We start from the raw sequence: 24698 nt of genomic DNA, 5'->3' as shown, positions 1-24698 counted from the left end.
TATATATATATATATATATACACTGAGTGGCCAGATTATTATGACCACCTGCAGTTTGTAGGCAGACCATTATAAATAGGGAAGCAGGCTGCTTACCGCGACAGTAGAAGTGATTTTTTTCTGAAGATATGGGTAAATGCGATTTTACAGCCTTTGAACGTGGGATGATTGTTGGCGCTCGGAGCCATGGAGCGAGTATCAGCAAAACCGCAGATTCCTCCATCTCCACCTGGGCCAATCTGTTGCACTTTTTCCATCTCACCACAGAAAATCTGCAGATAAATTATAAGGTGTATGGGCACCTTAACATGATGACTTTTAGCTTGCTAAAACCCAGTGTGTTATAAACAACTGCCATTTTTGTTCTCCAACAATATTGATCTGTCATTCTGTTTTTGCATCTGTGATGTTGATCTCATCAGAACTTCTCAGCAACTTCCTGTCTACATGTACTCACTGCTGCATCATCTGCATATCATTGCTGTAGACCAGCTTCTTGACACTTACAATGGTGGATCATGCCTACAAAATGTGTTTCTGTAACAGGCAGCATGTGACAGTGTGGCAATGCAGGAGCATAACTGGGAGACATTTGTCACCCTGTAACAAGTGCATAAACAAGGACTTTCATGGCAGGATCAACAAGTATTATTGAAACAAAAGCTGCAACTTTCAAATGAATGAAAACATCTTTTAAAATCAGTTGAAATCGACTAAATACATTTCAGGTGCAACAACTGTCCCCTGCCAGCACGACACACAGAGAAAGACCTCTGCTTCTGTGTGGAAGCAGTGATCTCTCTGCAGAGGTCTCCTACTACCTCTGCTGAGCTGGAGCAAGAGCATCTCATATCATAAACTTTGCTGCTCACTGAGCTATAGGTCTGACTTAGCAGGGGGTGTGTTCTGTGGAGAGACCACTGCTTCCACACATGGAGCAAGTGCCCTTCTATAAAGCATTCTGGCAGGGATCAGGATATTTCTAAAGAAGATGAACCATAAGACTGTCAACACCTTTGCTTTGGATTGCATTTAGCTTATTTAAACTGAAGGTTCAGTTGGGTGTTACCATTTTCAACCTTATATGAAATGTAAGTGATTGGGTTTAGATCTATTTTGACATGTCATTGCAGCCAAAAGTAGGAGTTCTGTTGACTGTTTCACCAGTTCTTACATCTTTGGGGACTGTAATGTACAGTATATGCAGTATATTCCCAAACTCTCTTGTCCTGCCCAGTTGCAACTGCTTCCATCATATCTTAAAGGAGAACTATGAGGTGAGTGCTTTTCACTCACCTCATAGTTCTAGCCGACCTGTGACAATGAGACTGTCACAGGTCGGCTCAGTAGATCGGGAGGTGAGCGAACACATACCGGTGTTCGCTCACTTCTCGATCCTGTCACGGCTCTCTGCCGTGACAGGGGAGGGGATGGATTTCCCCCTCCCCGCTCCGATCCTCCAGCGCTGACTGGCGGAATGGACGGGGAAGGGGGCGGGTACAGCTGGCTCTGCCTCTAGATAGGCAGAGCCAGCTGTCACTCACGCAGCTGGGCGGATCTCGACATCGATGTCGGGATCCGCTCCGGCTGCGGCGTCTCAGTATACCGCGAGCTGGCATCTCAGTGTACCGCGAGCTACAGCTCGAGGTATACTGAGCCTAGGGTGACGGGAGGACGCTAGTTTGTGTCCTCCCGTTACCCTAAGGAGAGCTATGGGGAAAAGCCCTAACCCCATAGTTCTCCTTTAATCACATAGGTGTCTTGCGTCATAATAGAGTTCCTTCACATGTTAATATTTTATAGGCAGCATTTAGACTGACAATTATTATAAATTAAACTTGTCTAAGCCAAAGAAAAAGGTAATGAGAGACAAAGAGAGGAAGACAGAGCTGTTTCTCCTCTATGTAACAATTATCTTTTCTAATGTTAAAACTCTGGAAGCAGTAAGTCGCATGTGACCTGAAGAGGTTACTAAAAACTGAGTTTTAAAGCAATTTAACTAATGAGTTGGATCCATCTGACTCCCAGCTCCAGGGTAAAACCAGCACATACTGATTAGATGGCAGAGGTTTACATGTAACATAAAAGGTTAACTCTTTTCTCTGCTGCAACCAGCGTGCTCTAAAAGTCCTATCTCCACATATCACCAGGGCTCTACCGTTCTTACTGAAGCTGTGAAAGTTTTCTTTTTTTTTTTAAATGTAAGATTTTGTACACATTTGTTTATAAAACACTTATACAGACATGTATTACACATATTCATAACAACATCCACACATTCCATGGCAAATGCATTATTTACACCCGCATAAAGCAAAACAGCATATACCCTGACTGCAAATCAGTCTTTAGAAACATTTAGGCCTCATACATACACAAGCAAATAACTTTATCGCCCCTGAAAAGTGATTTGCGGTGGATTATTCGCTGCCGCCCTCTGCGCTCTGCCGCCCCGAGGCCGGGCCTCGGTGGCCTTGTGGGAAATCCGGGCCTGATAGCATCACGGCCACAGCAATGTGTACAGCACTGTGTGTGACAATGTAGCACACCTAGCGTGCAGTGCATTGCGTTGTGTGATATGTTGCAATGAACGTGAGATACCGTGCCTTAAGAGCAATGTTGCTGTGTGAACAGACACTAAACGGTTCAGCTGTTGTTCAACAGAATCAGAATGGGGAAAGTGTGTAATCTAAGGGAATTTGTCTATGGAATTTGTTTTATTTTGGTTGATTTTTGGTGTTAAGTGACAGATAACTGGGGGAGAGTTTAATTTTCCAAACTTACAGGAAACTTACAGGAAGACGAGAAATGCTTTACAACCGTAGTGTGTAGAAGGCCGTTCCTGATCACAACAAACCTTGTAGAACATTGTTTCTCAACCTATTTTCAATCATAGCACCCTTTTAAAAGTAAGCAAAATCTCGGGGCACCCCAATCTAAAATGTATTTCAAGGACATTGTGGCATAAACACAAAGAAAAGTGGGTTTCTCCCTTCATATTGAAGTGCCCCCTTCAAGATCCCCCCCTTCAGAGTCACGCTTCCCATCAGGAGCCTCTCTTTAATATCACAGTACCCCCTTTACATCAGGAGCCCCCTTCACCTCAGTCTTCATTACCCTGTCCACATCACAGTTTCACTATGACAAAATTTTGAGGCACCCCTGAGGGAGCAAGAAGGCACACCAGGGTGCCACAGCACCCTGGTTGAGAAAGGCTGTTGTACGGGATTTACGTCTAATTGTAAGGTTCACAGAGAGAATGCCTGCTCTACAAGGTTGTGGTTAGAGGGACATGTGCTGAAATGGTCTTACAGGAGGTAGAACGTCCCAAATTGGCCTGGTGATGGTGCACAAGGACCAAAGAACAGGTAGTATTGTCATCTTCCCTAAACTGTGCATTGCAGGGGTGTGCAGATCACAAGAGTTTGTAAAGCACATTATCAACCTGCTTATTAAAAGTATAGTAGAGCTCTGTACAATAAAAGCATGATAAGCTCCAGCTCCAAGACAAGACTAGAGAAAAACTCAAAGGTTAGGAGGCAGCTGTCATTTTTAAAAAGCATTGGCTATGGGGCTCCTGGGATCTGTGCATCCCTGTTTTAATTTATGATTTACTTTATATACATATATATATATTAGGGATTAACGATACCATTTTTTGAGACCAAGTACAAGTACCGATACTTGTCCAAGTACTCACAGATACACATAGTGATAAATTTTTGTTTAGTGTCATGTGACCGTTTTGCTAAAACAATACAGTCTAATGATTTCAGGACAGTGGTGGAGCACCAGAGCCATGTCCCAGCTGCAACTGCTGCCACTTCTGCAACCCTGGTAGTTCTCGTGAAAATGGCAAGTATCGGCACTGGTACCTGTGGTTCCCCCTCCACATGAGAGTCCCCATTCTAACACTAGGAGCCACCCATAACATCACAAGCCCTCCCTTCACATTAGAAGCCCCCCTTCACATCAGGACTCCTCTTCACATCAGAAGCCCCCTTTGAGCCCTCCCCCTTCACATCAGAGTTTCACCTTCACACCAGGAGCCCCCCTTTACATTGGAAGCCTGCCTGCACCATGGAAAAGCATGACACCTGTGTGAACATTTCAAGGCACCCCCTTAGGAAGCCATAAAGCGCCCCACAGTGCCACGGCACCTTGGTTGAGAAAGACTGAACTACACAACTGATCACAACAAGATTGTTTTGAATTAGAAATCTCTTGTGTGATTTGGTTTACTGAAATTCGGCCATTCTACACTCACATGGAGAATGTAAGACTGAGTGTAACAGATGTTACACGTGGCACATTGGCATTTAATTCTAGTACGTCATGAAATGTAACTTGCGCAAAATAAATACAACACGATATCCAGAGTGAATCAATTCAAGAAAAGCTCTGTCATCAGACCATTTGTTTAGCTTTGTTTAGTAAATATTTGTTCTAGGAACGTTTCAGATTATTTAAATAAGAGGAATGTGGAGACGCTTTAGCAGATACACCCAGCTGATTCCCTGAAGAGAATCTTATTCATGTTCATGCGGCATGATCTAAACTTAGATAAAATAGCCGGTCTGGACAACATTTTGAACAACATTTGTTGACTTAATGATGGCAAGATCAAATGCTCTGACAAACGATTTTGAACGAACACTACAGTGTATGGCCAGCTTAAGTGTATACTGAATTTGTGAAAACATGAGATTTCTATAAAAATTATTCCCATTCAGGGCAAAGCAATAGGTTCACCTTATTGCCATCCTCCGCAGCAACATTGACTGACTCCCCCACCTCTCCGTTATGCCTATAGAAAATACTCTGTATGTGGTATTCTTGATGGAGTAGGAAAGTCCCTCAAGGGGTGACCATGTAAAAGAAAAAAAAGGATAAAATGGGAGAGCCCTTATGGTGAATTCATTTTGAAAAAAAGAAAATAATGTGCATAAAAAATTAGTGTATGGCCAGCTTTACATTGTCAGGGTTGTCAGTAACCATTTGAGAATGGTTACCTGCAATCTAGAAGATGCATTGCGGAGAATATATCGTTCTTCACACAGGATGATGAGGTCACTCAATGCCACAGAGTTACCCAATTTGAGGGTCCTAGGGTGGATGTCTGGATTATGTGATCATTTAAAATGCAAGGAAAAACTCGCAATGACCCAGTCTGTGATAGACAGCCATTACAATTTTCTCCTTGTTTCTTTAAAGGAAAACTTCCTACCCTTACTCTTATATGGTTGTGCTGGAGTTTAGTGATTGGTCAGGCACTGTTACTCTGAGCAACGCAGGACTTACACAGTTGCATTCCTTGCTGCTGGTGGCTGAATAGAGCTGCTGGGGAGGGAAAGGTAAGTACGTTCTGCTGGGGAGGGCAGCATTAAAGTAAATCTGTCTTTTTATCCTGCATTGAAATGAACAGAAGCCTATCTACAAATAATTGCGCCCCTGGCATCTCGCCCAGCTCCTGGCAACCAGTGACATCACTGGTTGCCAGGAGCTGAGTGGGACATCGACCAAAGCATCGACCAGGTTGATAAGACCCCCCCGACTCTTAGCAACCTGTATAGTTCTGGCGGCATGTTTATGGCCCTTACACATCTCCCCACCCGACTCTTAGCAACCTGGGTGATTTGGCTGGCATCCTGGCAACCAATGTTGTCACTGGCTGCCAAGAGCTGGGCAGGATGCTGGCCAGTGCATCCCTGGTTGTTAAGAGCTGGGTGGAGAGATGGGTATGGCAGAGAGGTGGGGAGAAAAAAAAATTCAGCTGTCTCCATGGATCAGAGAACTTTAGCTGGCACACAGAGCGGTGCCTCCCCCTTCAAGTTGTGCCCAGGACATGTGCCATAAGTGTGCTATAACCTGGATTTGTCACTGGGAATGACTCATCCCAACTCCCCCACTCTCTGGCTGCACTCTGCAGCTCCCTGTAGAGTTTCTGTTGAAATCATAAAAGGAGAAAATAATTTGGCCTTTATTTTTAACTCCTTTTTTTCTGCAGATCCAGTGTGTTGGGAACATACACCCCATTCGTAAAATGAACATTTTATATCCATAAATTGATGTAAAATCATAGTTTAACTTAAAACATTTAAACAAATGTGACCCAACATTATTATGTTTTTCCTTTAAGCAACAGTTACTTTAGTTTGATAAATGAAGGCAGGAACACTGATAATGCAGCATATCGAGATTATAATTGCTGATAATTGTCTTTTAATTGTAGCTGAGGCACATTCCAGAGTCCTTGACATTCATTGACATTAGTAGCTTTGCTGTACGTCTTCTAAAACCTATTTCTTATGCAGGCTATCAGTACTTTCTCACAGTAACATGACATTTAAATGTGAAACCTTCAGCTAAACTGTTAGCTATTGTTCTAAAAAGCATGCATTTGTGCACAGTAGGTGAGTATTTAGGAAGGCAAAATAACAAAATGCACATGAAGGACAGCTTGTGTTCCAAAACTAAACCATAAACGGTGCTTGCAGTATTAACACCTTGATGGTCAGCAGTGCTTTGTTCTATCCTCTCGATCACTACAGGGATTCCAGGCAGATGTTTTTTACATTGTATTTGTATATGGTGCAATAATATATCTCTCATCGCTTCTTGGCGGAAGAGGATAGACAGATCTTTATGGCAGAGCAGGGTGTTTAGGAAACACTTTTTTTCAGATGACTGTTGAATGTCAGTGACCACTGGTCTGGTGTTGATTTGTTCACCTCCAGCCTCAGCATATGTGGCCATGGAAGTTGGGGGTCTATTTATAAACAATTAGCTGAGCCATTTGCCCTGTGAATCTCTGTGAATGTTTGTTCTGTGCAAATAGAGGCAAAAGGAACATTCTTAAGTATATTTTCTTTTCGAATGTAATTTAATACTGCAGGATGGCCAATAGATGGAGCTGAAGAGCGTAGGAAATATATACCGTATTTTGCGCTTCATAAGGCGCACCGGTACATGGGACGCAGGCAGTTTCTGTCACAGATTCTGTGACAGAAGCTGTAGTAAGTGACTGCTGAGACAGGTGGCGCTGTGATTACAACGCCACAGTCTCAGTGACCACACAGAGCAGACGAAGACCGGATGTTCTTCGTCTGCTCTAGGGACTCTATGGTGAGCTCCTATCCCGTGGCTACGTGTCCCCCAGAGGAGTGCCGCTGCCTCCGCCGCTCGGTTTTAATACAAGTGATCAGAATAGATCACTTGTATTAAACGAGCAGCGGCTTCCATTGTACGTTTAGCTCTGCTGTAGCAGGGCTAAATGTACATAAAACTAGGGATTCGCTCCATAAGGCGCACACACATTTCCCCCGCCTTTTGGGGATAAAAAAAGTGCGTCTTATGGACCGAATTATACGGTACTTATTTCCTATGCTCCTCAGCTCCACCTAGTCACCATAATGTGGTATTGTATTACATTCAATCTGAAAAGAAAATATATTAGGAACATTTGTTAGCCTCTATTCACACAGAACAAACCTTTGCAGAGTTTCGCAAGGCTAAAGGTTCTGCAGATTGTTTATCAATAGACCCCTTAGTGTTTATGTGAACATGTATGTGCTCTGCTTTTTAAGTTCTCTTTTTTGTTGTTGCCATATGTGCTCCACCAGATACACTGTTGTTTAGTTTGATGCAGCAAAGCCTACCTCAAAGGGTTACAGAACTCCATATGGTATGAACAATATTTTAAAAACCTTTTGCGCTATGAAGTCCCATCTGTCTTACTAAGCCCCACCCTTTACGAGGAAGATTGCTGACAAAGGTGACTGGGATAGACTACAGCACTGCAGCAGTGTCTGCATAAACAAAAATGAAGCACTGGTCGGGTAGGCTATGATTCTGGTATGTATTTTCATTTTGTTTTCAATTTAACTGAGTGAAGAATCAGTACATTATAAGGCCCCATTGTTTTCAGTGGTACCTGTTTAGCCCCATACATTTCCCTTTTTATTTACAGTATAACTAAAGGCAAAACTTTTTTTGTTTGTTTTGCCTAAAGGGAATGGTGACAAGCCCTGCCAGGTTTTTATTTTCCATCTATGTCCCATTGGGGAGATTTATAGAAAATTCAAAAATGGCTTGGCCAGCTGATTTGAAAAATGTTCCGGAGGGCTTGGCAGCGAAAGGGTTAATGTCCTGCCCTGTAGAGACAACAGGAAGTGAGAGGCAATCTCTCCAATGTAAGGGAAATCCCCTATGAGCCAGTTGTCATGAACAATGTCTCATCAGAAATTTCCCATCTATTCCTCAACTCTAAATATTGTTTCTCCTCACATTCATGCTTGGTGATGGTGGTCACCAGAAATAATAGATAAACCTTATCTTCCTAATGGAGACACAGACTGCAATAAAAAACCGAACAGTGGTAATAACTCATTACCACCCTATCCAAAACAAAACGTTTTGGCTTTACATACACTTAAACCTAACACGAGTCTAGGAGTTCATTGTAATTAAATACATACAAATATATAATATGTGTATTCTTAGGCCTTATTTACACGGGGTTTGTTGCCCCATACAGCGTGAATAGACATTTTTTGTATGCGCCCAGAGCTGAGGGAAGAAGCGTGGGGGCAGCTCATATAATTCTATGGAGATGCAGGAACTGTGGACCCTTTTACTCTGCTTCCTGCAGCTTTGAATTTTGACAGCTGCACACAGACGGTGTACAGACCTGGATCCATCATGTTTGTATCCAAGGCCATACACCGTCTGTGTACGGCTGTCAAAACTCTGAGCTGCCGGAAACCGCGTGTGAGGGCACACAACTCTTGTGTCTCCATAGACTTACATGAGCTGCCGCATGTTTCTTCCTGCTCTGGTGCACCAAAAATGGGCTTCCACGCTGTACAGAGCAATGCGTCCTGTGTGAATGAGGCCAATTAGCGTGAATCTGAGCAGGACACAAAGAGTGCATTGTTTCAGAGAAACAGGTGTTAGGTGTGTTTGTCATCTATGTAATTATTAACTAGTTCTGTCCTATGAGTCCATTGCAAGAAGATCTTTTCTCAGCAGCGTCTGAATACTATTATGAGAATAAATTCTCCTTTTTTCACTTCATTCTTCTCTGTATCCGCAGTATGTCTTGGCTCATTAGACTCCTAGGTGAGCTCTCGAAGCACCCTGGAATCTATGGAGTAGCCCAGACAGTTTTTTGTGTTCTTTTCATTACACAGTTTATTTATTTTGCTAATTTATATAGTACTGACATGATTCTCAGCACCTTACAGAGAACAATAAATGACTCATTATTTATTACCCTTGAAGAAGCATACAATCCGATATCCCGCCACAATGACAGTCATAAAATATGTCCCCACAACACTGCAAACCGGTCAGATCCTCCGTGTGGTAAATAAAAACCTCATCCAGAAGAAAAAGCACAAGAGTGCCACAGCCAAGTGCAATAAATGGGGGATGCAGAGATTAATAGCAGTAACAGCTGTATTGCACTCGCATGATAATGAGATAAGTGCTCAGGGTAACGTCTTATTCCTAAGGATCGCTTGGTCAATATCCAAGGGTAGGGTCACAGTTTCAATGAAGTGAGCAACACATATTGTAACCATGTGGGTGTTTTAAGGTGTATTAAATGGTATCTCTGTAGGGCTCCTCAGCGGATGTGACTTAATTGGTTCTGGAAGTAAAAGCACAAACAGGTGACCAGCGCACTGATCGTGTAACACTGTCGACCTACATTCAATAGAAGCAAAATGAATTGCACTCACATTGGGGTGTTATGCAAGGGGCTCATCAGATGATCCAGCAGCTCTGTGGGAAACTTCGGTGTCCCACCAGGATGGGCAGCGGTGACAGTGTTGGTATGCTGGCCTCTTCAATAAGGCAGTGGTGGCTGAATGGTGCTGGGTGTATCAAGGACTGTACACTGGCCGTCCAGATGTAGTGGCAGGTACATCTGCGATGTTTCACATCCACTGGGGAGCCATACAGAGATTCCATTTCATACACCTTAGAACACCATAGTCACATTGGCCAGAGTTCCAGGAAGTAAAGGGAGATGGATTAATTTGCCCTGAGTAGAAAATGGCCACTGTGAGAAGAATGGGGGAGTCAATAAAAATAAGGTTTGCAAAGAATAAAAAGCCAGCAATTATCTATAAGTTTCTGTTTGTAGATTGTCATTCCTAAACATTTCTAAAGGTGTATTTGTTGTCATTTCAAAGATATGCGTAAAATTCCTCTTTAAGCCTTAAAATGCATTCAGAAAGTGCATTATTTGTGGCCATCTCTTCCATTTTTATCCAGGTGTTGCTGTAGTGCACAGGTTCACCTGCTGCTTAGTGTTGGTGACCTGGTTATCAGAGAACCCCCAGCTTTTAGTTAAGAAAATACATTCCTGATCACACCCACTTACAGTACTTTGATGCTTCTCACATATAGAAAAAATAAGTCAGTCCTAAGAAGTTTCTTAAAGCCACTTATTACATACGAACTGGCATTAGAACTGAGGAAGCAGAGAGAAGTATGCACAGTGGAGTGTCTCTGTAAGGTTTTCTCTAAATGCTTGCTGCAGTAGATTACCACAAAAACTCAGTTTAAGGTAAACTGGGTGAATGTAATGATTTTAGTACATCTGCAGTGTGTGTTGGTTAGCATAGGTAGCTCACTTGTTACATGGAATTGCTACTTAATGTAAAAACATTTAAAAATGTTTGTGATGAGTGTTGCAGACTTTGTATTGATGATTTTTACTGCCATTACATACACGATAAATTGAAGCAAGTTTTGTTAGCTCTATATCTATCCTATCTATCTATCTATCTATCTATCTATCTATCTATCTATCTATCTATCTATCTATCTCTATCCTTTTATTTTTGCTCTCTAAACCATTTTAAGAAACTGGATTCTGTAAAACTTTTACCCTTTTTATGATTTGGGCCTAATGCATATAGGTAATTGAACCTCCTAATGATTATTTGATACAGTCGGGGATCCTAGTCTGCTTGTATCCTGATATATGAAGACAACAGTTTCCCTACTGCACAGCTCTCATGCATTGTGAGACATGGAGCCAACAGGAAGTGATATTGTTTTCTAATTTGAGAGAGGGAGTAGCAGAGTGTGAATGCGGGATTTTGTGAAATAAAAATGTCCAATGTTCTTGTTTACCTGCTTTGTTTTGTTTAGTACTGACAAAATATAATACCTTTTTTAAAAAAAAAAACAACCAACATTGTACTTTTTATGAGCTTTTTTTTTTAAAACAGTCATGTGACTGCACAGCCTTCCTTCAGGTGCATCTTCAAACAGCAGGGGGCATTTAAGATTAGTAAGCAGGCGTTACATACAGCGGGGAGCTTCCAATGAAAATACCTAACTGGTATTTGACAAACATTGTAATCCAAATAGGTGAATGTATTAAAGTACATACTGTATCTGGACTAAACTGTTGTCTCCAACTCCACTGCCGTACTTACTAGCAGCCGCTGCTGTTTTGACAGCGGGGTTTCTGCTGGGAGCCGCTACTGTTCAACACTGCACTTAGGTGGGAAGGCAGCGAGGCAGATGAACTGGCTACAGAAGATACAGGCATGAAGAAGGACAGAGAAGCACACTGACCACATCAGAGCGGCTTTGCTTCAGTGCTTGGCTGGGTCAGATTAAGAGGCAGAAGGGAAACTGGCTCACCAGGTATTTCTGAAAAAATTCTGGCGCTTAAAAATGAGCGAGCTACATTTAGAAAAAACAAAATGAAAAAAAAACAAACACATGTAATATTACTTGCTGGGGTAACCTACACTTTAATATTACTTGCTGGGGGAACCTACACACCAGTGATTATCTCTTTCAGGCAGGCAGACTCTCAGTCAAACCTCTGACGATGCTGTCTGATGAGTGAACTATTGAGCTTCGTACACAAATGGCTTTTTCAGCAGCAGATAAGGAGAACCTGGCAAATATGTGAAAGTGTGCCTATGGTTCCACCTGCTGTGGAAGCAGAAATACAAAATATTAGTATGCAATGTTTACCTGACAAAAAAAACAACACATTTTTAAAAAATGTATTACTAAGTCCTGGGCATAAAGAAAACATTCCCTTTGATGTGATCATAATACAAGATCTGAGTCTTAGTAACTGACACAATCTGACATCTTATAATATACTTTAACTTGTTCAGTTCTCAGTCACAGAATATGGATGTTAATGGGGGTTGCACAGCACAGAATCATGTAACATGAGTCGGCAGTCCTAGAAGCCACAGTAAATTCTTTGAACCTATGTAAAACTCAGGTTTAAAATTGTGCAGTAAATGTATGCTGTTTATTGGGAGCTGTACACTGTGTGTTTTGTTGTCTATTATATATTCCAAGCATATAGAAACACTCATTGCATTATGTCAACAATCTAATTTCCTGTGTCCCTGTTCTCTGCATTCTTGCTTTATTAGCTCAAGTGTATTTGCTCTATGCTAAAGAATATATCTTCATGTATAATTGCCACATGATTTTATAAGTGTGTGGGTGCATTTTACTGTGTAGGGAGACAGTATACAACTAATTGTGTTCCCATGGGTTCTACAGCTAAACTCTTTTTATAGTCAGAGAGAAATTATACCCTTGTGTTTATATGCGACAGCTCAGGTTTTTGTGAGCATACAATACAAAGGGCAAGATCATTTTCTGAGGGTAAAGACAAATGAAGGCATGATTCAGATTAAAGCCAACATTTCTAGCTGCTGTAGAGCAATTTTACAGGTTGCCTTTGGTTCTAATGGGCATAGAGTGTGAAGCATCTTACAGTTATTAGATAGTAGTTCTTTCAAGCAAAATCATATTAGCAAAATATGTTTTTCTTTTGTTGCAGCTGTTTAACATTCATTTCATGCTTATGGGGGAAGATGAGGGCACTCCGCTAACACTTTTCAGCAGAAAACAATAGTGTTTGGCTGAAAAAAGATGATCCAGGTGATCAATTGTTCTCATAGGATGGGTTGGCCAAGGTATTTTTTTTAGAGATGTCAGGGAGTGAGGGGAGAGCTGTAAATGCCTGATGCAACAGTAACTGTCCAGATTGGGTACAGTTTTTCTTATGGCTGAGGGCACCTGTGTGCATTTTAGCTGCAAGGCCTGTTTTTTAAATTTCCCCCTCGTGACATGCAGCATAAAAATAATAATTTAAAAAAAAAACAGTAGGGGGAAAACTTGGACTTACCTTTTCCTGCCTAGGTGAGGGTGACATCTTTCCTCCGGGGAATGTCGTATACCTCACATCTTGTTGAGAAGACACCCCCATCACTGTGTTGTGGGATTTGGAATGCTCTTTTTGTGGGATTTGGAATGCTCCCCATACACCATGATGTTGTCAGTCAGTGGATGATGTCACCCCTGCACCACGAAAAGGCGAGTATAATATTTGTTTCCCCTGCATCTCTATTTGTTGACTTTTATTCTGCATTTTAACAAGGGGGGATTTAAAAAGCAGGGCTTGAGCTGAGTGCAAGATCCGCTTTAAGCAAACCAAGTGTTCAGATATGCACTTTCTGGGTGATGGCTTAACAGCCTTGCCTTCCTAAGTAATACTATTAGCACATTGCTGCTTTGGGTGCCTTCACTGGCTAAAAAGCCAAGCTTAGGAGGTGGGAGAGGTAGGCCAGGCTCTTTTGATTACAGAAGTACATTGCAAAACGTATTCCTGTATCATAAGGAAGATAAAAATGCAAAAGATGTATACCCCATAGTTCTCTAAAACCCTGTGAGTTTTCCCAGGAGAAGCAGCAGACAGATGTGCTCATATCTCTGTTACTCTGCTCTTTCCCCTAGTCGGTAAATAAACTGCTCCTTGTGCTACTTCACCATCTCCCAATTTGAGCATTGCTATGCAGTAGACTTCAAGAAGCTAATACCACATCGAATTCAGGTACATACACTAGCTGCTTTTAACAATAAACTTAGGGTTTTTAAAGAAAAAAACTATTGCAGGAGCCATTCATCCTGCAAAAATGCATGAACATTCATTCGGTGTGAATGGAAACTAGAACGAATGTTGTTTGTATATTTCTTTGCAGGTCGCATGTAGTAGCAAGAAAATACTGCACGATGGGCACTAAATGGATCTGAGGAGCACAGGAACTAAATACTTCTTTTTACTATGCTCCTTAGCTTCATCTAGTGGCCATAATAAAGTATTTTCCCAATGTTGCACTCAACTTGGAAAGAATATACGTTTAAGAATAATATTTGTTTTTGCCTCTATTCACACAGAATTAATGTACATGTAGTTTCACAAGACAAATGGTTCTGCTGAATTTTTTATAAATACTTGTGTTCTTTTTTCTGCCTGGTGTTCCGTGTATATTTAACAGTGTCACATGTATACTGTAAACTTTACAGTGTAAAGCTCATTTTCTGTGCAGTATCTGTCACCTCCATGTATAGTCCTAGAGAGTAGAAATGGTAACAGCGCTGGATTTGGATTAACGTAACTAGGAGAAATCTCTCCATGCAATGTTTGTTCTTCAGTATCTGTCAGTCTGAGTCTGCCAAGGTTCTCAATATGAGTCTGTCTGTCACAATGCCAGTCAAAGGTACATGTTCTTAGTTCTCCTGTGAAGAATTGTGGCTCCATGTAATAAATTGTTAAAGATAGTATCACTTGCCTGAGACTTCTGTATCCTCAGATTGCTTTTCTTTATCGTTAAAAAATGTGTTGTTTTTTTTTAAAATTTGACTCCGCTTTCTAGTAAGGTAAATATGAAATATTTCATGAAAATATTTCATATTTACGCTTTTGCAGCCATCAGGTGGTTCAACTATAGTACTCGAGGTTTAATTTACTGCTATGCTGTTAATACAAACCTCAAAGCTATATATCAGGTTATTTTCACGCCGCCACACACATGACTGGCCAAGTAACCCTCACTTCCCACCTAAATAACACACTAAACACCAGTAATTTCAAAGAACGTAATGTAATAACATTGATTGGAAGGTTGAATGGCCACAGCGATGTAAGCATTTACAATAATAACAGAATATACTGTGTAGCCAAAAAACACCACTCGCTGCTTATGGGGGTGTACCATGTCCCCTTGTTTACTGTACCAGCCGCCAGCTGCCCATATTCTGGCCTGAGTGGGTACGCCCACCAACTGTTGCCCAAGTTCTTACTGGCTACCAAGCTATAGAGCCCAGTAGCCCCACCATTGGCACTTCCCTATTACTCCGCCCCTTTTCACTTTGTGGAGAGCCAGTTCTTCATCGTCGATGTATGGCCCCGCCAGGGACCCGCCCAATGGACAACCAACCTAGAAGAAGAATAAGTCAGCCATATTTCCCAAAACACAAATTCCCCCTGTAACGTAGAAAAGGAATACTCATAACCCTAACTAAAAAGAATGTATCCCTCCTCCCCAAACTCCACACTTGCAGAAAATAACCCTTAGGAAACATAAAAAACAACAAGCCTGAATACTATTGGGGAGGGTGGGCGGGACTGACTTCTTTTCTCTCCTAAAATATTCCTTACCTCACACTGTATAGTAAGATGGCCCCCTTAACTCCACCCCCCAAGCTAAACCCACCTATCACTACGCTAGGGAACTGGTTAGCTGAGTGACATAGAGAAAGGACACTCTCTTTATGTTCAAGTAAAAATGGTGCAGTTTGCATGAGGAGTGTGAAGCTTGTGCTGGGCTCTCTTAAAATATAGTCTAGCTTGCACTGCACCCACGGAATCGCAGAAGCACCATGTGTTAAATGTGTAAGTGTAAAACTTGTGTTCAATGCAAAAAATGATTTAAGATGTCTTCTAAACTCAAAAAATACAAAAGACTTAAAGGAGAACTATGAGATGAGTGATTTCCACTCACCTCATAGTTCTAGCCGACCTGTGACAATGAGACTGTCACAGGTCGGCTCAGTAGATCGGGAGGTGAGCAAACACATACCAGGTTCGCTCACCTCTCGATCCTGTCACGGCTCTCTGCCGTGACAGGGGGAGGGGCTGGATTCCCCTCTCCCCGCTCCGATCTGCCAGCGCTGACTGGCGGAACGGACGGGGGAGGGGGCGGGTACAGCTGGCTCTGCCTCTAGATATGCAGAGCCAGCTGTCACTCACGCAGCTGGGCGGATCCCGTCATCTACGTGGGGATCCGCTCCGGCTGCGGCGTCTCAGTATACCGCGAGAGGTAGCTCGCGGTATACTGAGCTTAGGGAAACGGGAGGACGCTAGTTTGTGTCCTCCCGTTACCATAAGGAGAACTATGGGGAAAACACTGACCCCATAGTTCTCCTTTAACCAAAAAAAACCATAGGTTTTCTTTAAGAAATGCTCGTGGAACTCTGATGTGCAGTGATTTTGTTTCAGTAACTGATTGTATGCTAAATTTCTTTTTAATAGACATACAGGGGTCTAAGGTGAACCCATAAGTCATCAAAACAGTCTGCACTTGTTTCCATGCATTGTGGAGCCCACAAACTTAGAGCTTGTGGGACATGGGAGATGTATGTACGGAGGTGTAGTATAGAAGCATGTGGGGGGATTTTCTGACATGGCATATGTGTGAGTTAGCTGTTTCCATTAGAGCCATGGTTCTCAACTGGTGGGTCGCGACCCCATGTTCAGTGGGTCGCTACATGTCATCCACTGCACTAGGTGAGAGGCTCCTCAGCCTCCTCCATAGTGCAGCAATTTGAGTTCTCATGCCGAGCAGCCATTCAAAATATGCTGCCTGGCGCCGAGTGTCGGCTTGAGGTGGGATGGGCGGGAGGTATGGCCATGAGGGAACTCCATCTATACGTGCATTGCTTACAGCTCCTTCGCGTGACCGGAGTGACATCACATTCTGGCTCCCGACACCTCTACAGGGATTGCAAGGGAGCTGTACAAGCAATACACATATGGAGGGAGCTCCGTCACAGCACAGCAGCCCATACTGAACACCTAAATTTTTTTTGGAATGTGTCTGTGGTTGTGTGTGTCTGTCAGTGTTTTAATCGCAAACTACCACAAATTTGCCCCTACTGTTCGTTCAGGTTCGGGAAGTGCGTTGCAATTAATTTCAATGGCACCCCAAACACACCTCCCGGACACAGTCTGATCGCTTGCACCAAAACCTGCAGTACTGCAATGCAGTGCACTCCAATGTCGTGTTCCTTGGGTCACGACATATTGACGAAGGACAAATGTGGGTCCTGAGGTTATACAGGTTGAGAACCACGGCATTCGAGGTTACTGAGTTATTACTGTATGATAAACACAATATTTAGCTTTTAGAAGCAAATTACTCGGTTTGACTTCAAGGATATGTTTTAATTAAATAAATTGCAGATTTGTGAGCTGTGTTTCAGGTCTCAGTTACAGCGTTCCGTGTGCTGCGTTGAGAGATAATGTGACTGAGCATTCAGACAAGGCTAAACCTCCAGTGCTCAGGAAAACATATGGCAGCCTCAAATGAATTGAGAATGTTTGTTGTCCTTTGTGGATGGTTATTGCTCATTGTTTAACGTCCCTTTTTTAAATGTCACAGTTAGCTGCGATGAAAGGATGCATTTTAACACGTGATTTCCTGTGTTCTTCCACTCTGAAATTTGTTCTAGGGTTCTTCTATAAAACCAGTCTTTTAGAATAAATAATAAAAATAATAATTCCTCTCTGTAATATTACAGTACAATGACTGGCATATAATAAAACAGTAGTAAAATGAAAATATTGAATAGGCTCTGTGTTCCAACAGTTTAAGAGTTTAACTCCAGGCAAATATAATTAATACAGTGTTGCATAGGACATGTGTAGTCATACCTCACTTTAGTAATCATTTTTCCATAGAAAGTAGAGATGTCCAGCAATATTGGGTGAATCTTGAGTTTACTTCTTCTTCTTGACCATGTAAATTATTATTATTATACAGAGGTTTGTGCAGCGCTGCACAATATAAGGAAGACATTACAGTTACAATACAAATCAAGATGAGATGTTAAGGAGGGCCCTGCCCTTGAGAGCTTACAATCTAGAATCCGGTTGTGGTAACCACTGCATGCTCTCTAAGCCTTTAAAGGCATCAATGTATATTTAAAAAAAGATAATATCTAATTTCATACATATTTTTAAGGTGCAAATGTTATTTTGATTAATGCTAGGGGAACATAGATATGTGAAAATCCTTGTTCCCAGAAATCATTTTAATAGGCAAAAGTGTGGTGGGAGTATGGAAGTTGTCAATGGTGAATTTATTTCAAAGGTTTGGGCTTTTGGTCCACCTGATTCTTCTTCACTGCTAGAGAAGCCACTGACATGGAGGAAGATTGGTCAAGGGTCGCATGCTCGTTCAGTGTTGACTACTCACCAGGCAGTGGACCCAGGATCAAGAGGACAAGGCTCCCTTCATAGTCTAAAGCACAGTTGAAGAAATGTGTCCTCAAGTCCTGGCAACATTGCATGTCTAGAAAAGCTCATGGCTGCAGGTGGAGAAACCTGTGTGGTATGGCCTGAAGATTACTTCAACCCTCCCCAAAACTATATTTTCTGAGGGCAGAGACCCTGGAAAGTAAAGTGAAGGGACTTGCACTATTAGAAAGCTGACAGTCAGTTTAGTAAATGTAGGAGATGGGAGGCTGGTGGCAGGTGAAAAAATGTGCAGGCTGCCATTGTCCACTTTTCATTCTGTAAATTCTAGATGCCTGGGTGTCACAATGACCCCTTGGCTTTAATACTTTGAGCCACTATAACAGAACAAGTATGTAGATATTGACTACTGACTCTACTCTGCCTTTCTTGATTTTGCATTATCCCAGAAACAGGACTCAGATATAGAAAGCTGGGGTATGGGGGGCAAGAACATATTTCATTCAGCAGAGGTTTACTTTTTCTTTTTGAATCTCTTTAGAACATGCACTGTTGGTGAGGTTTGGAAACTTGGGAAAACACTGGTTGCATGCTTTTGTACATGTGCACTGTGAAAGACTACGTCCAGTTGATTGAAGTGGAAAGCTACAGGCCAACAGACCAGAAGTGCAGCATGGACAAATTGTTTGTACATCTGATGTGAACAAGACCCATTAAGCAGTTTTCCTTGTCTTCTTTGTTTTGGAGAACTGTACTTTCCTGTGCTGATGACATGAATATGTACTCTAGTCTGAACAAGCCATTATAGAAAATGAAGGAAGTAAGACATTATGTACAACTACTTATATTGTACAGAGAACTATCCACATCTAGTTATACAATGTAATTATAAATAAGACAGCCAAGTCTTTCACCAAGGTAGACAGGCTTGTAAGTTCAACTGGGGACATATTTTGATAAAGGCAAACATGTAAATACACAGAATGCATGTGTATAGGAGTTGTCTTACCTGCAAAAGTATTCCTTTTCTATGCATTCTGTGCTGCAGGGACATGCGGTCAGGGGAGGCAGGTGAAGCAGAGCCTCACATAGAATTATGGAGGAAAATTCTGTCAGCTTCATGTCTGAAGCTGACAGCTTTTTCTCCATTCAGATCGGTATCTAACAGGTTACACAGCAGGGAAATCCTCCCCGCTGTATAACCTGTCATGGACGGAGCTCTCAGCAGTGAGGGACAGGGAGGCTCCTCCCTGTCTCCTCCCTTCCTCCTTTACACTAGCTTGGGGATGGGTTGGGGCGGGGCTTTCAGCCGGCAGAGGCGGGACATGCTGGGGGCGAGGCTGTGGAATGCCTCATCCGGAACAAGAGGTGGCGCACGTCACTGCTGTGCTGAAAGTTAAACAGCCCCATCACACAGCACTGCCAGGAGGATACTGCCATGTTTTCTGTTATATTTAGGAATACACACTTCTGACACCAAAATGCCCCCAGCCTGTTGATTGGACAATGATGGAGCTGCAGTAGACTGATAAATTAATCTCGCTGCTCACTCTTCTTTGTCTCCTCATGTCAGCTTGTTCCTATTCAGCATGTTTGCATGCAGTACACCAGGTTGGCTGCCAATTCTGCCCCTCTTCCAGTAGAGTACTTTTGCACAGAAGATTAAATTAGGCTAACATCAAGCCCAATTCATATACTTATAAATACCTTCTATTCACAGAGTCCCTGGCTGCTCCATAAAAGAAGAGTTATCAGAGATAGACTTTGTTTCTTGCTAGAGACACAAATATGGAAAAAAAATGTCAGTGAAGTGCGTTAGCGGGTGGAGTTGAGGTGGCCTAGCTTACAATGAAGCTACAATATGGATTTTATTGTGAAGTGTGACTGCTTTGCTTTTTCCTACTTTTGTGTCTAATATGGAGAGCAAACCACTAGAGGAGCCTGTACCCAAAGCTGGAGTTGTGTTGTCTTGTCTAATCCCATAAGGCCTATTTGTCTTCAAGCCCAGCAGCAGAAGGTTGGATATAGTGCTGAGAGCAGTTACAAAACTCTCTCTTTCCCTAGTATACTTTTTTTTCTTTGCAAATTTGCTTAATAGATTGTACAGTCCAGTGATGGTCATTCATGCCATGTATTATGCTGCCCCTGATATTGCTTTTTGCTTTTTCACTTTAATGCAACAAAAATCCTTTATTATGGTTAGTAACAAAGAAAAAAAAAGCTTGAAAAAAAAGCTTCATAATTGACGGTGTTTAGAGCAGCTGGAAATGGCTAAATACGATATGCTAGCCTACATCTACAAATCTCTGCAAGGATCAGTATTTACTGATCTCTCCCATTGTAACTGGCCTGGACTTTGTAAATAAAGTGTCAAGCTGTTGATCAGCACTATGGCTTTTTCGTGAGTTTGATGATATGTGACGCTTGTGATTTTCTTCACATCCACTCTGTAGTTTTCCAAACCTGCATTTGTTTGCTCTGCTTGTGAAAGCTTCACCAGCTGTTTACTTTCTATTGTTTGTACCTATCAAACAGCCACAAGCCGCACAATTAGGAAATAACCAAACCTTTTATACTGCCTTGCCAAATACGTTCACTGGTTATAAGTCAATGGATCATCAAGAAAAACCACAGCGACTCATTTTTGTCAGTGTAAATATACTTTTTAAACCTGCTTTTCCAGTGAACACAGTCAGTGCTGTTCAAGATACAGTCCAGTCATACACAAAAATTTAATTTACTAAATATTTGGGGTTGCCAAATCCAGGCTGTAGATCCAGGCTCCAAGCACCTCCAGTCCTAACCAGGACTGTCTTAACTACAATGGCACTCATGGGCTAGTTCCTAGTGTCTGGCATTGCCAGTATCTGTACATCCTAAATGGCCCTGAGTCTGAGCCTGTTAAAATGCAGATCCAGAATTCTTAGGCTCCAAGCATCATCAAATCTAATCCTGGCTGTGTTAACTACAATGGCACTCATGGACTAGATCCTAGTTTCGGGGTTGCCAGCATCTCTACATCTTCTATGGCCCTGAGTCTGAGCCTGTTAAAATGCAGATTTGGAATTCCTAGGCTCCAAGTACCTCCAACTCTAATCAGGATTGTATTAACTGCAGTGACACTCAAGGGCTAACTCCTAGTGTCGGTGGTTGCCAGTATCTTTCATCTTGAATAGCCTTGAGTCCGAGCTTATTAAAATGCAGAACCATTATTCATAGGCTCTTGTGTGTCAGGGCTGATTGGCACAGTACTGTCACATAGAGTGAGTCATATACTCCTTCATACCCAAAAGTACCAGGATTTGCTTCGGCTCCCAGTGCTAAACAGAGTGGTGGGAAAGCAAAGGTAATTATGCGCTAAGGAGGGGTAACAGAGTAAAGAAAACCTGTTGCATTCCCAAAATAAGAAAAGCCAATGTTTGCATTAACATGGAACTCCTGTTTTACCTGGCAAAAGATCTAGTTTTGTGATTTGTATCCCCTTACCACACTGCACATCCAGACAAAAGACAAGATTTTCCATCAAGTCAACTAAGATAGTTTAAAAGCTCTTGAAACTTTCATCCAGACCTGCTCAATGAAGGAATCCCATACATATGAAACGGCTTTCTTTTGTGCCCAGTGCATACACATTACAATAAGTAAGATTTTTCCTATCCTACTCTTTCGCTTTTCCTCTACACTATAGGAAAAAAACAAATGCTGATTAGATCCCACTAACTGTTAGAAAGTCAAATAAACATTCCAGAAATGAATATTTTTAAACAAAGTTCTTCTGGTGTATGGCCATGTAATTGCAGAACGCAAGCGAGGCAAAGCATAGCAGCAAAAAGCCAAGTCATTCAAAGCACATACACTCTAGTTATGTTAATATCTCGGCCGGTACCGGGACAGTGCAGGCTGCAGGAACAGCACCAGCAAGCTCCGGAAAGAGTACGGAGTATAGAGGGCTGGGGGAGGAGGTGTTTCTCTGGCCTCCCCCACCAGCGCCCTCTAGTGTCTACTGTGTGGTAGTGCCGGCTCTGCTCGCTACCACACAGTAGACACTGCTCTGCACAGAGTCGGCATAGCGGACCGGCCCTGGCTGCTGTGCGGGCCACATTACATGGTCCGGCGGGCCTTGTGTTTGCCACCCCTGCTCTAGCTGGTTCCATTCCCAGTCTCAAAGTTACTCACGAGCTGTAGCTCATAATAGGTATAGAAATGGCCATTTCTTTTGTATATGGTTGAATCCTCATTCCTTCCATTTCCTTGATATAGTCCTTGATACCCTATCTTTTCAATGCGGCTAAAAGTATCTTGCCTTCCAGGTGGAAAACCAATGGGCTGCCCCTGATGCAGAAGTGGTTGTAGGCAGTTAATGACATTATGGAGAATGAACAATGGACACATAGACTTGTGGATCAATATGATAATTTGTTTAATTAAACCTGGGCAGGGTGGATTTGTAGCACGTATGTGTGTACCATGCATATGCCTTGTCAACAAGAAATAAAGAAAAAAAAAATCAGGTAACAACAAAACCCTTTTTCCCCATTCAGCATCAACAGGTTTCAATGAAACTGTTAGTAGACTTTGCATTGAGTCTGCTGTAGAATTTTTTTTCAATACATATTCAAGTAGACTTCCTGTCTAAACATAAACACACCATGTGACCCAGGTATGTATTCATTACGTGATTAATGTATTTTATGTGTATTTATATGCATCTGTATACATGCCTAAATCTTTCTTTATATTCCCCTTTTTTTAATGACTTCTATAGCAGAAATAGACTGGTAGAGAGAGTATCAACAGTGTCAATTCTTTATATGACGCTCTCGGTCTGACACAGTAATCATGTTTAAAAGGGGAACGGTACAGAGGTGACATGCTCAATGTCAAAGTCAGAAGTAGGAGAGCTGATTTAGAAACCAAGTCATTTTTATTTGTAGTCACTCAAAAGATGTTGATGTGCAGGATGCTTGCAGCTAAAAAAGTAAATATGTATAAAGAACGGCATAGTTTAAAATCCTGAGATTATAATATTTGAAGTTCTGCATTACGTTTTTTTAGCAGTTATACAGAATTTACAATTGCCTTCACGTATCTGAGGCAAGGTTTAAATCACTTACCATTTCTTCATTGTCTTCCACCTGCATTCTCCAAATAATGAAAAAAAACATCAAGGCATACACATCTGCACAGGGATCGTAAGCAGGCTTGCTGATGTTTCATGTACATTTCTAACCTTTTAACTGAACCGATGATGCATTCTCCCCCCAGTCCCAGGGCTGCATGCATTGGAGGTGACAGGTTCTATTTAAGGTGACATTAGGGTTTTTTTAGACCTCTAGTGTCACCTTTCCACTTCACTGGATTCAGCTGCTCAGGCAGCTGAATGTAAATACAGCAGGCAGTGGCTGAGAGCAATAGCCAGCCTGCTATTGGATAATTTAAATTGCAATAGCCAATAGAATGCTGGCTTTTGCACCCGCCCACTGCCGGCTGTCAATCAGCAAAGGAGGGAACTGAAGACAAAGTTCTCCATCAGGTCCTCTCTGCTGATTGACATCAGGCAATGGGCAGGTACAATAGCTAGCCTGCTATTGGCTATTGCAAGTTAAAATATCAAATAGCAGGCTGACTATTTTTACAAGTGTCCATTCCTTTTCCACTTGATGAAACCGTGATATATCTCAGTGTCAGATGTCCGTGCTCCTTATGTGTTTAATAATGCACTCATCACCAGACGTACACAGTGGTTTTCACTCTCAATGAAAGAAGGGAAGGTCCGTCCTGTGTGTAGTCAAGATTTACGGCTTCTCTCAGCTCCTCTATTGTGAACACACAGAACGGACCTTCTCTTCTTTCATTGAGAGTGAAAGCTTCCGTGTACGTCTGGTGATGAGTGCATTAATAAAACAAATAAGGAGCACGGACATCTGACACTGAGATATATCACCAAAAGGAAACGGTTTCATCAAGTGGAAAAGGAGCGGACACGGAAGGACGGAGGAGCAGCAGCAGCTAAGGTACGGGGGGGGGGCAGCAGGGGATTTCACAGTCTTCTCCCTTCTCGTGCCACAGAGCTCTGCAGCCAGCACCAGCAGGGAGAAGAGACTGTCAACACATAACACTTACCGCCCTCCTTGCTGTCACACTTCCGTCCGGAGAGGTCAGAGCGGAGAGGGAGCCTGCGTTTGGTGGAGAGGCATTCCATGGGAGGGGCTATGCAGGTCAATGGCCGAAGCTATTTGAAAAACATTTAAAGGGTCGGTATCGGCTCTATGTATCGGGGCATTTTCAGAAGTACAAGTACTCCTGAAAATGCCCTGTACTGGCCCCGTTACCGATACTAGTATCGGGACATCCCTAGTATATATTTATTTATATA

The sequence above is a fragment of the Nanorana parkeri genome, unplaced genomic scaffold, assembly GCF_000935625.1.
Source record: "Nanorana parkeri isolate BGI_ZX_2015 unplaced genomic scaffold, ASM93562v1 scaffold463, whole genome shotgun sequence".
Classification (NCBI taxonomy): domain Eukaryota; kingdom Metazoa; phylum Chordata; class Amphibia; order Anura; family Dicroglossidae; genus Nanorana; species Nanorana parkeri.
The sequence above is the reverse complement of the archived record's forward strand: the minus strand, read 5'-3'. Positions refer to the sequence as shown.